The 23,959-nt window shown below is 34.3% G+C and overlaps 1 protein-coding gene across 3 annotated transcripts in view; it reads right to left on the bottom strand.

Annotated features, from left to right (window-relative positions):
• LOC135840138 (acyl-CoA Delta-9 desaturase-like) overlaps positions 1 to 23,959 on the bottom strand; it is a 66,906-nt gene that overhangs the window by 25,602 nt on the left and 17,345 nt on the right. Inside the window, exon 1 of one of the 3 annotated variants that reach the window (XM_065356504.1) lies at positions 6,167 to 6,656. The exons of the other annotated variants lie outside the window; for them this stretch is intronic. The gene's annotated coding sequence lies outside the window, so the exon portion shown is untranslated. Of the gene's footprint in view, positions 1 to 6,166; positions 6,657 to 23,959 lie in introns of those variants that run through there. 3 annotated transcript variants of the gene reach the window in all.

Below are 23,959 nucleotides of genomic sequence, written 5' to 3'. Positions count from 1 at the left end.
GACTATTAACCCGCTAAAAATTCAATTTCTCTACAACTGAAATTATTGAGGTGGAATAAAGAGAAACGTATAATAAGATGTGCCCTACTCCGAAGCTGTGAAGAAAATTCAGCCAAATCAAATTTTGAAATGATACGTAGCTAGCTACTAGCTGCAGCTAGGTATCCCATACCATGGTATAGCGAAAAAAGAACACTCATTATTTTCGTGCTCATCCAGATGATGAAATTTCCCCTTCTACCCACACCTTGTAATTTTTCTACGTTATTGGCTTTTATTTCACGTATTTTGATATATTTCTCATCGTTCTTTTAATAAAGAAGGAATCGAGAAAGTTTATACTTTTTATTTGAAACGTGACTTTACTATACGTGAGTTACGACATATTACGAGTATTTTTGATATTTCAGATGAACCGAGTATTTTTTCGAAGAATTTCTACGAACATAGACGTTAAAACTTCCATTGAATTAATACCAAACACTCAAGGTTGAACAAAATAACAATAAAGTTCTTGTAACAACAGCAGAACATGTAGAAAAATTCAACCAGCTTGAAAAAAATGTAGTCACATCATTTTTTTTTTGAAAAACAAACTAAATTAAAATTTGAAGATTTGAAAAAAAAAATTATCAGCGTGTGAATTTTAATCTCAAATTTAAAAAATTCAACGAAGGTACAGGTAATACGCTCTGAGTTGTTATAATACGTAAAACAACGGCAATAAAATTTTCATAACACGACCTCGAAACATTTTTATCAAATAATTAGGCAAATATACGTAATCTCAAATCCGAAAAAAATTTTAAAGTGTGTACTGTGTACGAAGATGGAGAAAATTATCGACGTGTGAAGTTACCTACGGCAAATTAGGTGAAAATTTTCCACAAACGTTATCTATTTCAAAACCAGTTAAAAAACTATCAGTGAGCATATTCAGGGGTCGATGTTACAAAAATGATTAACATTTGAAAAATTAATTTCGCGTGACGTTACATAAAATTGATAATTTTCTTTCATCAAACGAATGAACGAACCTTCGTCTGCAAACCGATTAGTATGACAAATTGTTGAGATACTATAATATTGGAGGAAAAGGACGACGCTCGAATAGGTACGCACATTTAACCCTGAGAAAGAAGTATTCACTCACTCTCAGTGACATTTCAAAAAGCTGCTATCTCACATATACTTAGCAACGTGAACAAAATCATTAAGTTCGGCTGACATGCCAACAAACTCAGATTCTTCTTCAGCTAAGCTAATAGTGAGAAACGGTACCAAGAATCCGGTAAACTGTATAGAGTGTATAGGCTACAGCTACACGACATGTTCAAGTGGACAACCTTCACCCACTAATAATGCAACAACTGAACCATATTTCGCGCCAAAGCCAAAATCCATTGGCAATCATTCGTACGAGATTTTGGCGCTACCATGTATCGTACGAGATTTTGCGGTCAGGAAACGAGGCGACGAAATTTAAAAAGTTTGTCTATTTCGTTGCAGCAAAAGTAACGAGTATTGATTGATCGTAGAGAGAGGGAGAGAGAGAGAGGAGAAAATAGTTCGATATCGTTCGATGACATAGCAACTGTCAATGGTTCGTCATTAAAGAATAATAAATGTCTTTTACATTGGCTCGAATTACGAGATCGAAAAAAAAAATGAACGAAAACCTCTTTCGTAATCTCATTAATTTATCAAATTGAAAAACCACGGTAATTAGTGTGTTTTATTATCGTCGCATAAATTACGCCACTTTCCATTTCTGTCACACTCGTATACATACTGTATACATACATCGTTTCAATGTCAAATATTTCCTCATCGTGTCGAGTTCCTCAAAAATTTACTACGTACGTAAAGCTATTCATTCATTTTTCTGATATCAATTTTGACATTCTAATCATTTTCAAAGCTCAAAGGAAATACTGAATTTTTCGCTACTTTCTTCAAACCCCAAATGACGTACCGGTTCGTGGAAATTTTGATTACATAGCATACATATCGCACGGTGAAAAGCGCACAAGGTGTACCGCAACCCCTGATGTGAAATTCAGCTAGATACTAGTAAGTCTAAAATACCTCAAAAGCCGAAAGCGAAGTCTCTGTATCGTTATCGTATACATGAGTACTGACGGAAAAATTTCAGTTTTTTCCTATCATTTCTTTCTCAGAACTTCTGTTTTGTTTTGTTTTTTTCCACTAAAAACCGATATTTTTTAGATAAAAAAGTCGATTCTTTTTTTACCGATTAATTTACTTATCTTAAAAAAAAAAAATGGAAAAAAATAAAAGTCCCTTGTTTTATACGAATAGTAAAAAATCCTATCAATTGGAAAGATCAACAATACTGAACTTTTTATTTTTTTTCTAAATTTTGGGAACCCAATATAAATATGTAAATTGAAAAAAGTCCATTTCAAAAACTCAATATCGTTTGGATGATAAGAAAATGGAGATCCATGCAAGATCAACTTCAAATAATGTCTCAACACCTTGACAAATAATTTCAAAGAAAATTTAAAAAAATTGAATATCTCACTATCTACGTTAATTTAGATATAGGTTTCCAAAAATTCACATCAATTTCAAGTCCATCATTTTACTAGTCGTACTCGTACTGAATTAAAATAATAAAGGTAATTAGAAATAAAACAAATTTTAAAACATGTTATGGAAAAATACGACGCAATTTTTACGTACCCTAATCTACTCAAACCATCGTCATCGTTGTAACATTTTCAAATGGTTAAAAACCCATTTTATCGTATAAGTTTCTGTAGTTCGTTTGAAAAAGGTCACGGCTATTATTTCAAATGGAAAATGTTTCTAATGACAAAAAAACAACGAGCATCGATTGAAAGTTTTTTTTCAGGGTAAATACTTTCTTCTCCTTTGGAAAAAGTATTCGAATTCAAAGTTTTTAAAGCTGATGGAATGAAGTTCAAACATTATCAGCGACTTTGAAAAAAAGACAAATGACGATTTTCATTTTTCTCCTCTTCAGGGAAATCAACCAACTAAGTAATCAACTAATGCATACAAGTTGACTTTATACTAAATTTATGAGAACGACGGTGAAAATTTTCGTGAAAGTTGGAACCCATTTAATTAAATTAGCCTAAAAACTCGAAAACGCAATCTAGTTACACAATATTAACTAGGTAAAGTACTACATATTGCGAAATAATAACAATAGGTGATACTAAATTGCTGTGCAACTAACAACAAAAATTCCATCATCAATCATCATACAACATGAAATCCAAAAAGCATCCAGTTTTTTTGGATGGCCTTGAAGTCTGACTCAATTTTGAAAGAAGTTTCAAGTGTATATACATCGAGAATATTAGTTCTACAAAAAGAACATTGAAATTGTACCGAGAAAAGAAAATTACATAGCACAAAGTTCTTTGAAGATCAACATCGATAACCTGAAGTAAGGAATCGTCATTTTTGAATTTAATATTAAATTCATCCTCCGTCCATTCGCAACCATGTAACTCAAAGAAAAAATACCTATAGCTAAGGTAAGTATGTATCTACGCCCTATAAATCGAACTTCGTAAGTAAAAGCGTATGGTACATCGTTCATGCCATTTTCGGTCTGAGGTTATTTCCATATTCAATTAGTTAGTTCGATGACTTTGGAAGGATTGGGAGACTTTCCAACACACCTATAGTACCTCTACCTACCTAATTTTCATAACAGTGCTGCTTATTGAGCAATAGAAATGCCGAAATGATTAACTTTTGTGAAATTTAATTGGAAGAAATTAACGGGGTTTTCAGTTCTTGATGAATATCCCTATCTGTATCTATAGTACCTGTTTGTTCATACACCGAACTGATTCAGTATGCAAATTACAAATAGCATTAGTTCAGACCCAAAATAATTTACACGGAGTTGACCATACAAGCTTCGCATCCTTCGTTGATTTTCATGTACTTCCCTTCCCCCACTTCACAACATCTCCTAAAGTTGGGAAAAAATTGATTCAACAGCACATGAGTTTCTATTCTTGTGAAAAAGATGATTTGAGATTTTCATCACGAAAATTATTTTTTTTGTTCAATGGGTAATATTTGAGGGATTCCATGGAAAATGGGCCTTTGTCAATTTTTTTTTTTTGATTTTTACAATTCTATTTATTAATTCCATCATATTCAGTGATATTGAAGTGTTCTTCCATGAAAAAAAAAAAACGAATTGGAAAGTGTTTGCTTATAGAAAAAAATGCTATGTCTATTCGAACCTGTAAAAATCAGTGGAAAAAAATTGACTAAGGCCCTTTTTTCATGAAGCCCCTCATTTAAAAACAGAAGCTCAAGCGTATTAATCTTTCTATCTAGAAAATTTTTCTAAATGCATTAATTTATACTTCGCATTTTTATTTTTTGGGACAGAGGGAAGTCGGCGAAAAATGTGCGAAAAAACACTTTAATAAATCAAAATTTTTTCATGTAGGTATTCTTTCAAAAAAAAAAAAAAAAAAAAAAAAAAAAATGGAATGGTGAGAGTAGAGATGTGCAGTGTGAAAAGTGAAAAGTTAAAAAGAAAAGTTGCTACTTTTCATTTCACTTTTCAGTTTTCACTTTAAAAAAAAACGAGTGACCAATTAATTTACTCATCAGAGATCACTAACCTCATTGATGAAGTCAAATATCAAGTTTCACTCTCCCCACTCCTCCACCTTCGCAATTCAGCACCCATTTTTGATATTTTTCACAACATTTTTTTCAAAACTGAAAAACCCAAAAATGTTAGAGGCTCTAGAGAGGCTCAAAACTACCATTATTCGATTAAGTAGGTGAAAAAAAATGATTTTTTTTTTTGGTGTTTTAGATAATCAAAAAATACATCAATTTGAAGCTCTTACAGAGAGCTTTAAAATGAGACTCAAGATTTACTTTTCCCCCATTTTCAATGAACTTTTCACTTTTCATTTCACCAAAATTACTTTTCTGAAAAGTGCACATCTCTAGGCGAGGGAATAAAATCAAAATTACATCCATTTAGATAACATCAAATTTTAAAACGAATTGGATTCTTTCAGAAATTTAAAAAAGTCTCGAAACCTTCGAACTTTTGCTGAAGAACGAGGAAGGAGGGTTTAGTACTGGACTTGAAGAGTTCACTGTCACTTTTCAACAATTTTTTTCCAGATTTAGTAAAATTATTTTTAAAAATTTGAAACCGTCCACCATACGAGTATGTAAGTATTCTTTACTGATGGAAAACGGAAATAAATACCCCACATGCTTTTCCCTCCCGTTCTTCATGGTTCAAATTATAACTGTTACGAAGAGATTGAGCCTTCAAGCCCCAAAACACCTTTACCCCTCATCAGCTCCATTATATATCGTATTCCAAAGAGAGTAAGAAATATTATTAGTCAAGCGAATAGAACAAGAATCATAAGTATCCAAAAAGCTGAGAATGCTTCTAAAAACAGACAGTAACGAACATTCTGAACTTGCAATTAAATTGGAGAACATGACATAATAGGTAACTCGTAGTTTTTATGGAAGTAGGAGGGGGTTATTTTATAGGTACTTTATCACGATTTCAATCCTTAAAAAATTCGATCTGACTTATCGTAGTACATAACCTATCAAAATATCCAATCGAAACGTAAGCCGATGAATATTAAAATAACGATGATACCTAAACCTATTACTTAATATTAATTGATGCCGCTCATACAATCTAATCAGTTCCGCTACAGCTACAAGTTGAAAAAACCACGAAATTATCATCCGCATAATGAAATTTGCCATTTTTGCAACACCGCATCACGTGCTGAAAAAGCAACACTCGAATTAAATGCACACCTGTAGATTACAGCCCAACCACGAACACCGACTCAACAATAATTTCATTAACATTGTAGCGGGTTAAAAATACGCTCACTCGCGTGACAATGCCATTGAAATTGAAATATCTGCTAAGTGTACCTACACTTACACTATTGCAAAATGGCACTTCGAAAAATCACCTGATACATTACGCAGCGATTACCAAGAACGAATGACGATATAACGAATATTCTGATCGCAGGACCCATTTGGCCCCCTCGAACGTATTCGATAAAAAAAAAGCGCTATTTTTTAAAACTGAAAACCACTCGAGCGTGTAAAATCAATAACGCCAACTTACTTCGTTCGTATTAATCTAATCGGTTACAGCCATAAAAAGCCGGATAGCGCGAAAGAATTTCCAACTAGGCGTTGCTGTTGCCTGTATGCCTGTTGGTCGAAAACAAGAACAAAAAATCGAAATAGTATTTTCTTCGTTGTGTCGAATAAATTCGCGCACGTTTTTTTTTTCACTTTTTTGCACGCCAATCAGGTAAACATACACGTTAATTTGTAAGTTCGTCTAAACTCGTTGTAAAGACGCGTGTGAACCATCCATCTATTGTACCAGAAGAAGCATTCGCCACATTCTCGTCATTGAATTCAACCAAACGACTGAAGAGTGAAGACTGAGCGAAGAGCCAAGAGGAGCAAAAATGAAACGTCGCAGCTCGCAGAATTCTTCCGAGGTAACAGTAACAGTATCTAAGAGGTACCGACAGTTCAACAACGCGAAACGATAGATGCGATCGTTCAGAAGAAGCTCTTTGCTCGATTCGCAGCAACAAGAAAATTTTTCAGAGTAGAAAGAATTTTAGTAAAGTCATTATCACATTTTATTTAATCGCGAGCACAAGCACCGCCCACGTCACTGGGAGTACGGAGACGACGAATACGTCGTTGTAGCGTCATATCTACGACGTTCGCGGGTATGCGGCGCGACGCGACCGAGTGACGACGACGCTCCCCTCGAGTCACCGACGCAGACAGGATTAATTTCCGTTGCCGGTTCGCGATGGCGTACGTGAGGAAACACGCGTTTTCCATACAGAATTTTCTAGATAACTGGGTAACGCGTGGTAATCCCTTTTTCGCGCTATTTTCCCCTTCTCTTGTCCTCGTCTCTTACAAATTTTCTTCACAGCGAACGTCATGCAAATCCATAAGCATGCAGTACATTATGCATCAAAAAAAAATCCAAAGATAAAGTTCAAAATTTATTTTTTTGCACAGAGTTATTATGGTATTGGTGCCGATTTTACTTATAGCGTTAGAGAACTTAAAAACCTTGAAATTGATGCAATACCGTGACAGCGATGATTAGTTTACTAAATGATGCAAAGTCGAAAATTGAATGCGTCATGTTACGAGTATACACAAACAATTGTAAAGTTTTTCGAAAAATTGTTTCTATCTAACCAGATGACGGAACCAAGGGGAACAGTTTGCAAAAGGTTTCTGGTAGAGCCAGCAATACAGCCGCAAACATTCAACTGAGAGTCGTATTTTTCTGTTTTTTCAACCGAAGCCATAAATCATGAGTTTTGAGTTAAGCTAAAAGCTCACAATTTTCAGCTAAATTGAATTAGGTTAACGTGCCTGTAGTTGATAAGTACATAGCAAGTGGCTGATGATTTTTCGTTCAAAGTCACACATTCAAAACAAACCATGCGATCAATTAAATCCAATAGCCCAGTCAAATAGCGAAAAAAATAGGTGAACCCAAACAATATTGCGATCATGGTTTTTTTTGGTGAATATTGTGTAGGGTGGTGTGCTGAAAAACATACTAAAAGACCCCCCCCCCCCCCCGGGATCAAAGACCCCCAAAATCAGTTTTTTTATCAAAAACTTCTAAAATATCAACGTTTGAGTAAAATGAACTCAGTGATAATTTCATCTCCTCTCCAATACCTATCAAATGAGCTGTCGACTAACTCCCTAGCCCCACGGGGGGAGGGGGTGACGCTACGACCCCCCCCCCTCCCTCGAAGTGCCATGATTTTAATAATTTTACATTTTAAGTACTAACTTGGGACTTGGAACCTGTTCTAATTCATTAAATTGAGTCAAACTTGGGGAATAGGATCCTTTTGGGAGCTAGAGTTGACCTCTGGAGTGGGGAGGGTCAAAGTTGAAAATTACCAAAAGGTCATTTTTTTGGAGGCGCATAATATGACCTCAAATGGATGAACAGGGTCCAAAATCATACCATTGGTCAGTACCCCCATTGTGATCAACATATCCAAATTTCAGCTTCCTATGTCATCCTCACCCTATTTGAGGCGAAATTAAGGTGGAAACCCTTCTTATTTTGCCCCTATTTTCGGGTTTTCCCACTTAACAGGAGTGGGGATGAAGAATAAACTGAAAGTCTGAAACCCATTCACAATTTACTAAATTGATAACAATCGAAAATAATTTTCAGGTAAAAAACAGATTATCATTTTGGTTGATTCAGTCCAGTCAGAGAAAATGGCAATAACTGTTTTGATTAAATTGAGGGATTGCTTTGAAAGCACCTGAAAAAATTTTCGATCACAATTTTGGCGATGAAAATTTTTTTCACCTAGTCTGATCAACAGTGTCGCTTCAACGTTTACAGATTTCAAAAAAGAACCAAATTTTTGAAATTTTTTCCTTACAAACATTCTCAGTAGGTAGCAGTTTTTAAATAAAATGCAGTCGAAGTGTGTAATTTTGGAAAAACCGAATAATAATAGAGAAAGCAGGGATGCGAACTGGAATTTTAAACTTTATCCTTGATCGGAATTAAATCATTTCCTATCATGAATTCGTTCGTTTTTTATTTTAAAAATCTTTTGAATCATTAAATGAATAATATCTACCTACATGAAAAAAAAATAGGACGAATTTTCAATTTTCCGTAATCTGAACTTTGTTTGGATTTAAGTCATTGAGGGCGACAACTTATTAATTATTTTATTTTTGAAAAAATTGGCAGTATTTTTTGAAATTGTACAGAAGTGGTTACAGAATGGTTCATCCGGAGATTCGTTATAGTGTTACACAGTTGAATAAATATAAACTGAGCATGAAAATTTTATTTAAAAAAAATTACCTCAACCTTAACCGTTAACTAAAAAAAAATCCGGTAATTTTTTCGGAATCCGAAATTTTACAGAATTAACCCATCAATAGTTCATTTTGTGAAATTCTATTTTTTTTTTTTTTTTTTTTTTTTTGATATTTCCATGACTTTTCCAGAAAGGCGAAGTTCCCTGACTTTTTCCGGTTTTCTATAGAATGGAAGCACTGGTAAATGTAGAACAATTCTACGAATATGCGAATAAAAAATTAAAATCGAAGAAGTGGAAATTTTGGGAAATTGAGTCACAATTTAGGTTTCCAGGTTCAAAAGCTTCAAACCTCTAAAAGACCCATTCCCAAAACTTTTCATGTTCCAAGAAAATGAAAAACAATACGAAAAGATGATAATGAGATGTACAGGAAACCGGTTTTCAAGGTCAGGTCAGCCAACATTCTTATACAATTATCGAACAATTCTAATTATAACTTAACGCGTGTTTTTATCATCACTTCGCTCATTACCTAAAAATTTGCCCAAAAAGCCGAAAATGTGGCAAAAACACGAAACCAATGGTAAAGAATTAGGCGAGAAAAAAACTATTATAAAGTCCCCTTTCCGCTCTTTCAATTTTTTTCGAGTTTATTATTTCGTGCCTCTATTTTTCGAAACTAGTTGGGGCAACTGGATTCGAAAATTGAATAAATAATTTGTAAGGGGACAATATGCCTTCACTGGCTAGACAGGGATATTCATCGTATCTCTCTCAGTGGGTTTATAAATCTTTCATCTAAAGGAAGTACTGGAGAATCCAATCAATAGTTCGATTCTACAGTACTTTACGTAGATGAAAGCATATACTCGATGCACTTAGGTAAGGTGTTAAGTACGTGGGAACCACCCAAGAGGTGTTTTCACATCGTTCCATTAAGGGCAGATGTGAAAAGCTCACAAGTTCGTAAAGCTCAATTCCTTCTCGACTCGAGGCTAGAAGCCAAGTTGAGATGGAATTGATCTTCACTTGTCGATTCGCGCTTCGTCTGGTAGGTCTGACCGCGGAAAAGTAATAAGGCCACTCACTCCTACGTAAGAGTTGTGCTTGAGTCCCAGGTCCTCTGCCTTAACGTTCGTGTTTAAGGGAGAGTATTCGCGTTTAAACTTAAGTCTTCTAAATTCGCTACCCAACGCGGGCAATTTGATAGTTACACGTAGGTGGGTAAAAGCGATCCTACTTACGCCACTATTTGGTGGAATATATATTGGTTATACGCGTAGAGTTTTATATGTTTTAGACTTAAGTTTCGTGTTATAATTTTATTCCAAAATTATAATACACTTTTCGTGTTTATCGTGTGTTCTTATTTCGCGTGCGGTTCGAATTAATACAAGGTAAACTCGACTAAATCTGTTTAAATTTATACATATTGGTGTTGTAAAAGCTGAGCTAGCAGCGGGTAAGTACTATTTTAAAAGGTGATATATTACATCTCTTAGGGAGTTAGATTCATCCTGACCTACTAGGGAAATATTCTTATCCTCCTATCATTGGCAACACCTCTATATATCTATTTAACATTGGCGCCCAAACGTTCCTTTCTGTGAAAAGATTTACGACATTGACTGCTTGTTTAAAGTGACAGTTTACTCAAAACGTCATAGTAAACCTTTCCTGAAGGGTAGCACGTACTTTGCGAGACGTAATTCTATGCTAAAGGCTCGTAGGCCACACATTTAGCAAAGAATCGTAACTTTATTATTTAAAATAAAGGTACTTCGAAATTTTCAATAAAATTCGAAAATCCAAAAGTCTGATAATTTAAGAGTTTGAAGATTTGTTGGACTCGAAGAAATTTCGAAAACCCAATTAATTTCTGTGTATTTGAACTGAAAAGTACAAATATTCACGAAAATAATTATTCCAATACTCAGTGTATTTTTTATAAAGTGCTTTATTAACGTTTTTTGCTACTCGTTTTTTCTACCTACTCAAGGCTCTACTTAAAGTGAGTAACTTCAGATCAACATTTAGTTGAGCTGAAAGGTAGAAAAGTTCCTCGAGAATCGAAAAGTGCGGACGACCTAGCAGAATCGATAATATTCACATAGAAAATACTCACGAGCATCCAGTTTTTCTTCTCAAAATAGCTCATTGTGAAGAAAAATTGTGACTAAATTAATCTAGTCATAAAAATCTATTGTGTAATTGAACTAACTGGGTACAATTATTCAATAAATTTATCCTCTCCTCTCTATCTAGTGGAAATTTTTTCGGAAAAATCTACCAGATAGCTTCCTATCTAAATTATTTCTTTCCTGTGCTTTTTACCTACGTCAAAATAGGTAACCTCCACCCCTTTTGTCAAAACGTAATTTTATACACTGTTATTTTTGTTTTAATTTGTTATTTGATTCGTAATCTATTTGATTACTTAATCTCAATTCAAAATTTCTAAAAGGGATTTGCAAATTTTCTAAATTTCTAAAAGGGATTTACAATTTTGAGTGTGCTGTATCGTGGATATTTTTTCTGTGTTTAATTAAAATTAAAATTCGAAAAATAGGTTATTGTTAAAATATAGTTACGTATTCACATTAACCGCCACGCGCCCCTACCGCCACCCAGAATCGTGTAGTTTTTGTCAAACTACCTGCGACGTTGTATACAACAAACCACCCTCTCGAACAAGGGTGAAACGAACGTGTTTCTTAAGTGCTTGTTGACAGTCGCGAAGTACCCTGCAGAGTTGATAGACTAATTGATTCTTGAAAAACCTTAAAGGTCAATAAATCACTACAAAGATAGCACACGAAGTCTGCTCATTAATTTTTATATTTATTTAAATACAGACACGAGTCTGGAAACCTTTTTCTCACCCTTACGTGTAGTTATATGAATCAGGACGGTCCTGCTTTTAATACCAGAAGAAAAAAGGGAGAAAAGAAGGCGAGTAGCATTCTGGAAGCTAAAAGTTTAACACCTACGAAGATTTTAATTTCGAATAAAATCGAAAAAAGTACAGAAAGTACTCCAGAACAAGGAAAAATGTCGGACATTGAAGATTATATGCCACACATTTCTAACGAGTCATTTTTTGAAAGCCAGGTTAGTGACAATCAAAACGCAAGTACTTGTCAAATGGCTACTCAAGAAGTATTTGACAAAGAAAATGATCCACTAAATGTAAATTTTGAAAAGATAATAGAAGAAGAACCTGAAAGGCTTCAACGACCTTTTCAACCTGGTGAATATAAGGAAGCATTAGATGATAAGACTTACGAATGTTTTTATAAAACTTGGGAATGGCAGGATGATATGCAGAAGGAAATAAAAATAAACTATGAACTTCAAGATAAACGCATTTTAAGAAATGCAAGATTAGCAGGAGAGGCTAAAGGCCAAGCTGAAGCAGCTATAAAAAAAGCGGAGGCAGCCACAACCAAGACAAATAAAGTCATTCAAGACGTCAGTTTATGGTACGACGATATTGACCATAAATTGAAAAAGAGTGAGAAAATCGCCAAAGAAATTTCAGCGGATTTATGTTCTACGAAAACTAAAATCAGAGATTCTTTGAGAGTCAGAGATGAGGGATGCCAGAGGATGTTGGAAGAAATTAAAACTATTCAACAAAGAATGACAGCACCTGCATCTGTTCGCGGCGATTTACAATTTATACCTCAAAAGTATAAAATGATCGACCCAAATTGTGTCAAAAATTCAGGAATTTATTTCTCTGATGAAATGAGACATTTTCCTCACGAATTCTTAAAGGAATTTGAGGATTTCTTTGAAGGAGTGGGATGCTCTGAAGCTCAGAAAATTATGGCTTTCAGAGCTGTGATTTTAACTAAAAATAAAACACAGTTCAAAGAAACCATAAAAAATATGAGCACCTATCAGGAAGTCAGAGATCAATTTTTATCATTCTATTGGAATATTGAAGCGCAAAATGACGCAATGATAGAATGTAGGTACAATAATGTACACGTCGATGACATAAAAAGCATGGCGGTACATATGATAAGATGGGCGAGAACTTTGAGCTATCGCACATATCATTATGATTCTGAGGTCATTCGTGTTCTAACGAATAAAGCCCCATTAGAATACAGATCAATGATTACTCAACCAGGTCAAACTATCGATCAATTTATTGAAAAACTTAGAGTTTTATCAAAAATTGACGTAGATCCCAAAAATGAGGTACCCTACGTAATAGGAAAAAGACCTCAGGTAACGGTTCAACAGCAGAAGCTGCCATGGACCCCAGCAGCTCAAAGTGCTCAAAACCCAACAAATACAAATAAAATTCGTGTACCTGTATATGCGAAAACTCCAGAAAAACCTTCAACTTCTACGAGCGAAGAAAGCTCAAAAACAGCTGAAATTAAAACTGAATCTGGAGTCCAAAAAGGGCCTAATGGTGAAATTATAAAGAAAAAATTTAAACCTAAGAGTCCTTCGACAGGTCAAGTTATACCAGTGCACCACTTAGAATACGATCCAGAAACTGATCAATATTACGAGTTGAGTGACACTGAGGAAGAAATTCCACCTATGAACGTCCAGGCATTGGGTATTTTAACGGATATTTTAAGTAACCCCAATGCTGACCCCCTGGACATGCAAATGCTAACAGGGGCACTTGTGAATTTGGCTAAAGCCAATTCGCAGGCGGGAAACGGGAGCCATTAGAGGACAGCGGGGCATCTTCTAATGACTTTTGGGCCCCCAGTAATATGTTCGAAAATTACATATGGGCTGGAGATGGCATAGCGCATTTTTTAAAAAGGGGCCAAGTACAATTTCAAGAGCAAATACCTGGTTACTTAAGAGATCAATTGTGCTATGAGGATTTATTCGATAGATTAAAAAATGTGAATTTTCCGAAAAATAAGAGATTCATATTATCTTCAGGTCAAGTAGAAATTAACTACTCAAGAAAACCTTATAACGTACTTGAACAATTATTACGAAAAATAATTGCAATGCTTATAAATGAAAAAGAAGCAGAGTGCGTAATTTTACTTTTTCCTATAGTAAAGCCTAGAGCCGTAGCAGAACAGGAAGTCACTATGGCTAGATATATCGCTTTTCGAGAAATTTACTCGAGAGTATGTAATGATACTAGGGTCTTTATTTGGAAAAAACCAGCTTACAGATACCTAGAAATGGAGACTTATCTCAACTCTCACGGTATAGAACGCTCAAGACCAAAAATGAGCGAATCTGGATTTGTGATGCCAAATGTGGATAAATTCCATTATGTAAAATCACTAAAGCGCTATTTTCCATTAATAGCGACGTATCACGAGCTATTTGTGCTAATGTCTGAAGAAATTTATAAATTTGAAGAAATTAGAGCACAACTTACAGCTACAGATGGACGAAGGAGCATAACTGGACCCCTAAAGGACATTTATGAGCCTGAAACAGCTCCATATATTGACCCAGGTCATAAAGAAACGGAGTTAGATCAAGAAGACGAGCTTTCAGAAGAAATGAAAAAATTAAATCACGAGGAGAAAAATTCCTCAATGACTTTTCTTCAACCTGTAAGCGTATTAAAACGCAAACTTGAGAAAAAACCAGTTAATGTTGTAAAAAAGCAACGAGTTTCCTGGGCAAAGCAACTTAACCTGGTAAAATGTTTCGAAAAGGATGAACCTCTAAGAGCACTAGATGCGGTTGATAACGCATTAATTGACCCAGAGCAAATTTGCAGACATGTGGGGCCACAATTAGTGACCCAAACTGTGAACGACCCTACTTGCGTCATTCCAATACACATAGGCAAAAAGACCTTTGCTCTACAATTGGACTCAGGGGCCCTACCTAATGCAATTTCGAAAAAATTATTGACAACTTTGTTAAGGGAGTCACCTGAATCCATCAGATTTATTCCCCTCCGACGTACAGTCCAACTAAGGTTGGCTGACAATACAGTCATAAGGTCAATGAGCCATTTAGCTGTAATTCAACTTGAATTCGGCACTGAGCTCATTGGAGTGCCGTTTTATGTACTGGAATCGTCAGGAAGTACATTCATTATGGGGAGAATATCATTAGAATACATAAAAATTCTGATTGATATTCCAGAAAGAGTAGCTACCTGTAAGATGGACCCCAATAATGAGTACATAATTCCTTTTATGAATGCTGACGAAGCTCATGAAGCTTTTACCATATTCTCACTGACCCAAACCAGCAGGCAGGGTCATAGAATGGTTATAGATATGGCCAAGCACACAAAATTGGCTGATATCCATAAAGAAATCAAATTAGAAGAAGAAAAAGCTCGAAAACTTTTTCTTGAAAATTTGAATAAAGACCTATGTGATGCTGTGAAAAATAAATTAATCACACCAGAACAGGCTAAATTGGCAGAAGAAAAATTATGCCAATATAAAGACATCTTCAGCTTGAATCCGGGATGCTATAAGGGGGAAGAAGTGGACTTTAAGTTCAAATCTGGAAATGAACATTTAAAACCCTGGAGAGGTGAAAAGTTCAGACCAAGTAAAAAACTTTTACCTGGCATCAGAAAAGCTGTAGAAAAAATGCTGGCGCTCGATATAATTCGACTTTCTCACTCAACCTATATCAACACGCTCGCACCTGTTGTTAAAAAAAACGGGGATATTCGGCTCTGCTTGGATGCAGATGAACTGAATAAACACTTAGAAAATGTACTAACAGAGCCGGATACAATTGAAAGTATGATTTTTGATAATCCTGGGGATATCCTATTTTGTACTCTCGATTTTACTGCTGGATTTTTACAAAGATTATTGAATAAAAAATCCAGGCAATTTACTGCTTTTCAATTAGAGGGGCAAGTATACGAGTTCACAAGACTACCTTATGGTACAAAAGTATCAAGTGGACTTTTTATACTTATGATCAATGCAATCATTGCAAACAAAAAGGGCCGTACCAAGTACGTAGATGATTTAAAAATTTCAGGAGAAACTTTTGAAGAGTGCTTGGACAACTTAATTGAAGTTTTTGAACTCATTCGTGAGAGTGGCTTAAAGCTCAACCCAACGAAAACCCAATTTTTCAGGAATCGAGCTGATCACCTCGGCTTTGTGCTCAGTGACAAAGGCATTGAGAAACAAAGTGAAAAACTGAAAAAATTGGAAGAGTTTGAAAAGAAAAATACCAAAAAGGGTAAATTTTCTTTGAAAAAGAAAAATGACATTTTAGCCCTAGTTGGACTGACGGGATTATACAGGAATTTTATTCCTGAATATTCCCAAATTGTGAAGCCCATTTATGAGCTCACGAAAGGTGAATCTCAAAACGTAGAGTGGGGAGAAGAGCAACAAAAAGCTTTTGAAAAGCTCAAGGAATTATATAATAAAGATTTCAAATTGCAGCAACCCCCCCGAGAAGGAGATTTATATTTAGATACCCAAATATCGCACGATGCGATGAATGGAGTATTATTTTTCAGACGTGATGAGGAAAAACAAATCATCATGTTTGTCTCAAATGCTTTCAAAGAGCATCAGAAAGAATTTACATTATTTGATAAAGAAATAATGTGTCTCGTAAAAAGCATTTTAAAATTGCAAATGTGGTTACATGGAAGAACTGTTCATGTGAGATCAAATTTATTGCCAATAGTCAATAGGTTTAGAGAAATTTCTCAAACTCACAGGAAAGCAGCTCACTGGATTACAGTGCTCAACAGTTTCGACTTAGTGTACGACATGATCCACTCAAATAAGTCACTTTACAAAATTAAAGCGCCTGAGCTGGAAATTAAAGCCTTAGAGCTTGACTGTTATGAAGCTGATATCGAAAGTTCGGACACTGACTTGGGAAATTCAGATACTGATATCGAAAATTTTGGTTCTGATCTTGAACCCATTTCAGTAAATTTTATGCAAGAACATATTTCAGAATTGCATAGAAAATTAGAGCAAATTGGTAAAATTCAAAGTTTTGATGTTACGTGTCAAAAAATTATGAGAATTTTAGAAGAAAAAGTTCCTTTAAATAATAAGAAACAGCGTGACATTCAGAAACTGAAAATGATGAAATTTGAAATTCAAAATTCTAAGAACAATGAAAAAGTTCTATACAGAATTTTGGAAAATGGACTGAAAGTTCCATGTCTCCCAGACGAACTTTTTTATGATACCATAGATTATTTACACGATTCCTATGGTCATGTAGGGGCTGCGAAATTGGACATGATTTTTCGCAGAATTTACTACCATCAATGCTCGTTGGCATATATAAAGGAAATTTGCAATACATGTATCGTATGCAAAGTTAATAAAAGCTATACAAATAGCAAAACAATAGAATATGCACAAATTGAAGCATATGCTATTGGCGATGTACTCTCAGCGGACATTTATGGACCCCTACCTGCTTTAAAAAATCAACCAAAATACCTCTTGGTTGTGAAAGATATTTTTTCAAATAAAACCTGGTTGCGCACCCTATTTCAAATTAAAAAGAAAGAAGTGTGTCAACAAATGGCTACAATCATAGAGTACATAAGTAATAAAAATATTGAGATCAAAAAGGTCATAACAGATAATGGGTCACAATTTATCTCAGACTCATGGTATAACCTATTAGAAAACCATGGCATAAAAGTGGCGCACACAAATGTGTATAACCCACAATCATCGTCTGTGGAAAGGACGATGAGGTCAATTGGAGATAAAATTAGGGTCAAATTAAATAAAAATCACGATCCCTATAAAACTCATCTGGGATGGCACCTACTCATTACTGAGGTTGAGTTGGAGCTGAACAATACACCAACCTCCTTCGGTTTTAAACCTAATGAGGCATGGGGAATTAAAGATAAAATTTGTGAAACCCTACCTCAACAATCAATGAAATTTGATTTTAAATTTGAATTGACAAAAATTAGGAAAAAGATGTCTGAGAAAGAAATTCCCTCGACGACATTTTTAAAATGCATGGAAAATAAATTAGATCCAGAAAAGGACTTAATTTATGACACCGATGGCTACGTCAGGGTGACAGCTGACGGGGCTTGCTCCAAAAATGGCGATATAAATGCCATAGCTGGAATTGGAATCTGTTTCGCTCCAGACTCCAAAATGAACATTTCTGAAAGAATTGTCAATAAGCATTATGCCACTTCTAACAATTTGGCAGAATTAATGGCGATTCATGTGGCACTTAGAGTACTAAAAGCGAATAATATTAAAAAAGTAAAACTTTTGAGTGACAGCAATTATGCTGTAAAAGCTCTAAATTATAGCATATCAACATGGCAAACGAATAACTGGAAAAATGCTAAAAACAAACCAGTTCATCATGAAATGCTATTCAAGAAAATTCTAGAATTAAAAATGGAATTTGAAAGCGTAGAATTTATTCATGTTTACGCCAGAAAACATGAATACACGAATATAATTGCTGATAACCTTGCGAAAAAGGCTGTCTACACAGTCGAGCAAAAACAGCAATGTATAAGTGAAATGTCTGAAAGACAAGTGATTGAAAATTTCATAAGAGAGAAAAGGCGATTAAAAAGAATTGAAGAAGAATATGCTTTCAATAAATCGCACTTAGACCCCATCTTATTAAAACCAGGAGATTGGGTCCTTATGACAAATCATAAACAATCAAATGCGGAACGAAAAACTGCATCAAAATTGTATGAAAAAAGGACAGGTCCTTTCGTAATAATTCAGAGAAACGGGCATAATTGTTACTTATTACAGCCTAAGGATGGAAGTACAGTCAATAGGGTGGCCAACATACGCCAACTCACCCCATTCATTTCCAAAGAAAATTTGGAAAAACTGAAAAACGACACCTGTCTAAAATCAAAATTAGACTCTCGAACCTTAGAACAGAAAATTAAAGATTTTTTGACTGAATATGAGAAGGAACTTCAAAACGGAATGAATGAAGAATTTGATGAGTTAATAACTCCAAATTTCGAGCCAATTTCAAAAAGCGACCTTAAAAACGCTTCAAACAATGTCTTGAAGGAGCTCAGTGCCAATGCGCGTGCACAACGTGCAGCGGAAAGGGAGGCTAAGAAAGCTGAAGGTAATCTGAAAACTTCAACTCCTGAAAACACTGAAAAAGCTCCAAAATTGGATCTCCCTGAACAGCCAGAAATTGCTGGGGCAGTCCAAGAAACCCCAACCCTAAAAAGAGGGAGGGGGAGACCCAGGAAAATAGACTTTGGTAAAGTCGAAAAAACTCCTGAAATAATTGAAAATAAAAAAGGTACTATTGATACCAATAAAATTCTAGAAGAAATTATTCAACTAGAACCCACTCAGGATGACAAAATTTTGGAAAAATTGGGCCCAACAGACCCAAAGAAAGTCCAAAATTTTGAAAATTCTAAAGACTTAAGTACAGGGGCACTACTTGAGGATTCCTCACTCATAAAAAGACCTAGAGGAAGACCCAAAAAGTGTACTCCCCGTGAGCCCACTGGTGAACCCACTAGTGAGCCCAATATCACTGTAAACTTGGCTGATTCGGAACCAAAAGATGAAAATGAAAATCTCTTTGGAGAATTACCAAGTCTTGAAACTGATGAGGAATTGAGCGACTCAACCTCAGAAAAATCAGTAATCAATCAAGCTATCACGAAATCTGATTTTAAAAAGTCTAATAATGACAAAGCCACTTCAACCCCAAAGCGTTCAAAACGCATATTGGAAAGAAAAATGCGCCTAGGGGAGGACCCCAAAGCCATTAAAAGACCAAGATTGGAGTTGAAAAAACTGGACTATGGTTCGGATAGCGATGAAGACCCTTACTCATTATTCTTTGAGGCAGTTATGGAAGCCTACAACGAAGAATATCAAAGCCTAAATTCTATGACAGTTTTGGAAAATCAGGATACTGACCAAAATGCCATAGAAGTTGTAGCAAATCCATTTAGGACAACGGATGACGAAGATTCAGAAAGTTCAAATGACTCTGAATTTTATGAAAGGATAAATGAAACCATAGAATTGGTCAGAAACGCGACTGAAGAAAGTTCACCTGATAGGAGCTCTGAAAGCTCAGTGGTCACTGTCATAGAAAATGATCAAAGCACAATCATTTTCTTTGAGACAGAGACAACACAGGAGGATGCTAGAATAAGCTTTCAACCAACTAAAAGGTGGATACCAATTTTTGCTTCGGCAATATTCATTGTAATTTTATTTAGCGTATTCCATGCATTTTTAAATAAAAAATCTTATGATGAATAAAAATATATACTTGTCTACTTATTTCAACTTTTTCAGCACAATTCTCACTCTCTTTTCGAAAAAGACAGGAATGAAGAAAAAATGAAAAAGGGGAAAGAAGAGACAGGTATGAAAAGGAAAAATTCTAATTTGTTAAAAACAATAAAAACGCATTCGCTCCATAAAAATTATTAAAATTCTGAAACCTTTTCTCAGGTACTATTTTGGGAACTTTAGAAATAAAATTTACAAAAATTAGTGAAGGAAATGAGGAGCAGAAAATAAAAAAAAAGGGGGGCGAATGAAAAATCAAAATTCAATTAGGATTTCGACTATTTCTAGGAAATGTAAAAACCATATAAAAATGGCCCATTTCCGATTCTTCGCAAATTACAACAAAAAATGATAAAATTACCCTTTTGTTGTGTTTTCGTTTTTTACTCCCTATAGAATTTTGGACAAAATTCACCAATAGGAATATCTCAAAAAACTCTAAAGTTTTCACTTTTTTGACCAAAAAGGCAAAAAGAGAAAATCAAAACTTGTTCTCAAAAATAAAGATAAAATTTTTTTTGGGAAGAATATTTTGACAAAACTTTTCTGATCAACTTTGAAATCATTTTTCAGAAAGAAAAATTTCAGAGTAACTTCTTAAGAATACTGAGGCTAAAAACTAAAAAATTTCAAATTCATAAGAATGGAACCTCAAAATCGAAAATTTTGAAAAAGTCTCTGGATTTTCAAATTTAGAAGAGTCAAAAAACTAAAATTTTATGCAGCTTCTCGAAACAAAATTTGAAAAACCCAACAGAATGCTGATTATTGACGTAAAAATACCAAAAAATACATTCTAAAAGAAAACAATATTTTTTTGAGAGAATTCAAAAAATGGGAAAACTTTCAGAAAAAGCTGATCGAAATTAGCGTCCCAAAATATTTTTTCAATTTTTCAAATTGATCCTAAGTTATAAAAACAAGACATTTGCCTCACTCTTCAGACGAAAAACTGAAGAATTTGCCAAAAAATTTGGCACAAGCATTCAGAGTTGTCTACCTAATGAAAACTCAGACCTCGGAGACAAAAAGAGCTCACCTAAACATTTGCTCTAAATTGTCAAAACAAAAATCAGAAAGCAAAGAAGAATTTGCTAAAAAATTCATCATCTTTGCCCATTTTTCTTCATTTCGGAAATAAAGAGAAACCTCTCTGAATGGGGGACACCACATCCGCCCTCAATTCGCCCCAATAGTTGCCTTAAAAATTAGCCTACGTTTGTACCTCTGACAACTTCAGAAAAAAGAGAAACTTCAAAAATGAAAATTTTGAAATGAAATTTTAAAAAGTCAAAACACCCCATATTACGTTTGCTCCACAAAAATTAAAATTGTCAATTTTTGAAAAAACCGTCCAAATTTTGAAAAAATTGCTAATCAGAGTTAATAAAAAATAATCATTAAAAAATTGAATTGAAAATTCATACTGGGTTAACGGAGATTTTCTCTTGGCAAATTCATAATTTTTTTAAAAAGGAGAACTATGGGATACATTGGAATGGCTCGAAAAATTCAAAATTTTTCCAAACAATCCAAACAGCAGGGGGAAAACTCAAAATAAAAACCTCTGTATAAGGAATGAAGAAAACTGCATCCAAAATGCTGAAAAACTCATTCAAAAAACCACTTTTTTCTCACTTTTGGAAATTTTTTCTCGAAGGGCCCAGAGAGTGGCTTTTTCTGGTAGAAAGGCCACCCTCTCGACACTTCGATGAAAAAACCAAAAACTCATAACCTGAAAAGAGTTGAAAAAATCTACAAGTATTTATTGTATTTAAAAAATTACATTAAATATGAATAGGCATGGAAAAAATTTCGTACCTCAAACCCCCAACCCTCCAGATCATAAATGGATGAAGTTAAAGCAATTTTTTGAAAAAATTGAAAATTCAAAAAATTTGAAGAATTTGAAAAAATTTGACAAAAATAAGTATACGTTGAAATCACGAAACCCAGGGAAGAATGGAAAATATCCAATTCTCACATACACCCATACCCATAGAAAGACAAAAATTTGACAAAAAACTCATTTTTCAAAAATCAAAATTTTTCTTGGAAAATGAAAATGTTCAAAAATGGTCGAATGTAGAAATTCATTACGATCTAACATAATGTGAACAGTCAGGAAAATAAAAAGCCTTCAAAAAATGAAAATTTGAAAAATTGAAAATTTTTCCAAAAAATGAAAATTATAAAAAAGGGCTAAAATGGACGGATATAGGCTAATAATTAAAAACGATCGATCATAAAGTTGAAGAAATAAATTCTCTTCGATTTCCTTTCCTCTACCCATACCAAAAATGCACTCTAAAGGGGTCAAAAATCACTTTTCGCTTTCTAACCCATCAAAAACTGAATTTTCATGGGAAAATAATTACTCTAAAAATCTCCCCTGAAATTAATGCTAATAGTCAATTATATTGACATGGCAAAAAGACACCTGCCTATGAGCAAAATAAGAGGAGATTAAAAGTAGATTGAAAATTATCAATTTATCTACCAGCCATCGGACGACAATGTTATCTGCAACGTCGCCGAGGCCGATAATTTCCTCGAATTTTGCAAGTTCTAAAAGAAGATATCGCAGATAAGAAAAAAGTTTAGCCAAAACCGGATGGGTTGAAACCTAATCACAATAAAATAAAATAATAATACCCCCGACTGACGCAATATTGGATATAGATTTGAGTGATTGCTTGACAAACGTTCGAAGACTGTGGTTTAAAAAGCATCTTGTGCATGAAAAAGCAAAGTTTGAAAGTGTTTTGTGAATCGTGAAGTTATTAAACGTAATTTTCATCGTGGGTATCCTGCTACAATTTCAAGAGCAGTCCTATTTAATTGAAAATTGTTCGATTGATAATCTACTGTAAGTATTATTATCACTCATACATACCTATACCTGTTATGTACTATTTATTTTGCATTATATGTACCTATACGTGTATGTGATAGTATAGATAGGGTAGTAGGATGAACGAATCACAAGCCAGCCGGAAGTATTCGATCATCCTACTAAGCCAAAATTGAGATTTGCCATTCTCGGCATGAGGTAATTTTTCTGCTCATTAATACGAGCAGAAAAATTTACACCCATTCAGAACCCTCAAAAAATGTTTCAAAAACGGAATTGTGAAACACTCCAAAAATGGGAAACTATGGCTGACTTACCCCCAACCATATCAAAAAACTTCCCAAGTACTCTGCTAGAGTACAAAAATCTGAAACGATTTCGATAAAATGACACAAAATCTGATAGATTCGATCATTTTGAAACTAATTAATTCAGAAAAGTCGTCACTTAGTATTTACGACAAAAAAGTGAAGTGGTCCCTGAAAAACTTCGAACAAATTCAAATCAGAACCAAATTTCAATCTTCATTTGTCTTGAAAATAATTAAAATTAGTAAAAAATCATCCAAAAGGCGATTGGCCAAAAACTAAATTTGAAAATTTAGGAAAATAACCTAAAAATCAGTTAAATCTGAATAAGTAGGTACTACCTACCAAACCAAAACTATCTTACTAAGTAGAAAATTTTCTTAAACTAATTTTGCCTCGAAATTTTAGTATTGAATTACTCAAAAAATAATCCTATTTTGAACCTAGGGCTAAAATAAAAATCCAAATAGGTACCTACCAAACAGATTTTTTTTTTTCTCTTTTCAAGTTTTATTAAAATTACTCCTTTTTTTTTTGACTCGAACATGATAAAAAAATACCTGATAGGTAAGATTTGGAATTGAGAAACTAAAAAATTTACAAACAAGTAGGTACCTACCT

This window comes from Planococcus citri, chromosome 3 (assembly GCF_950023065.1).
Source record: "Planococcus citri chromosome 3, ihPlaCitr1.1, whole genome shotgun sequence".
NCBI lineage: Eukaryota > Metazoa > Arthropoda > Insecta > Hemiptera > Pseudococcidae > Planococcus > Planococcus citri.
The sequence above is the reverse complement of the archived record's forward strand: the minus strand, read 5'-3'. Positions and strand labels throughout refer to the sequence as shown.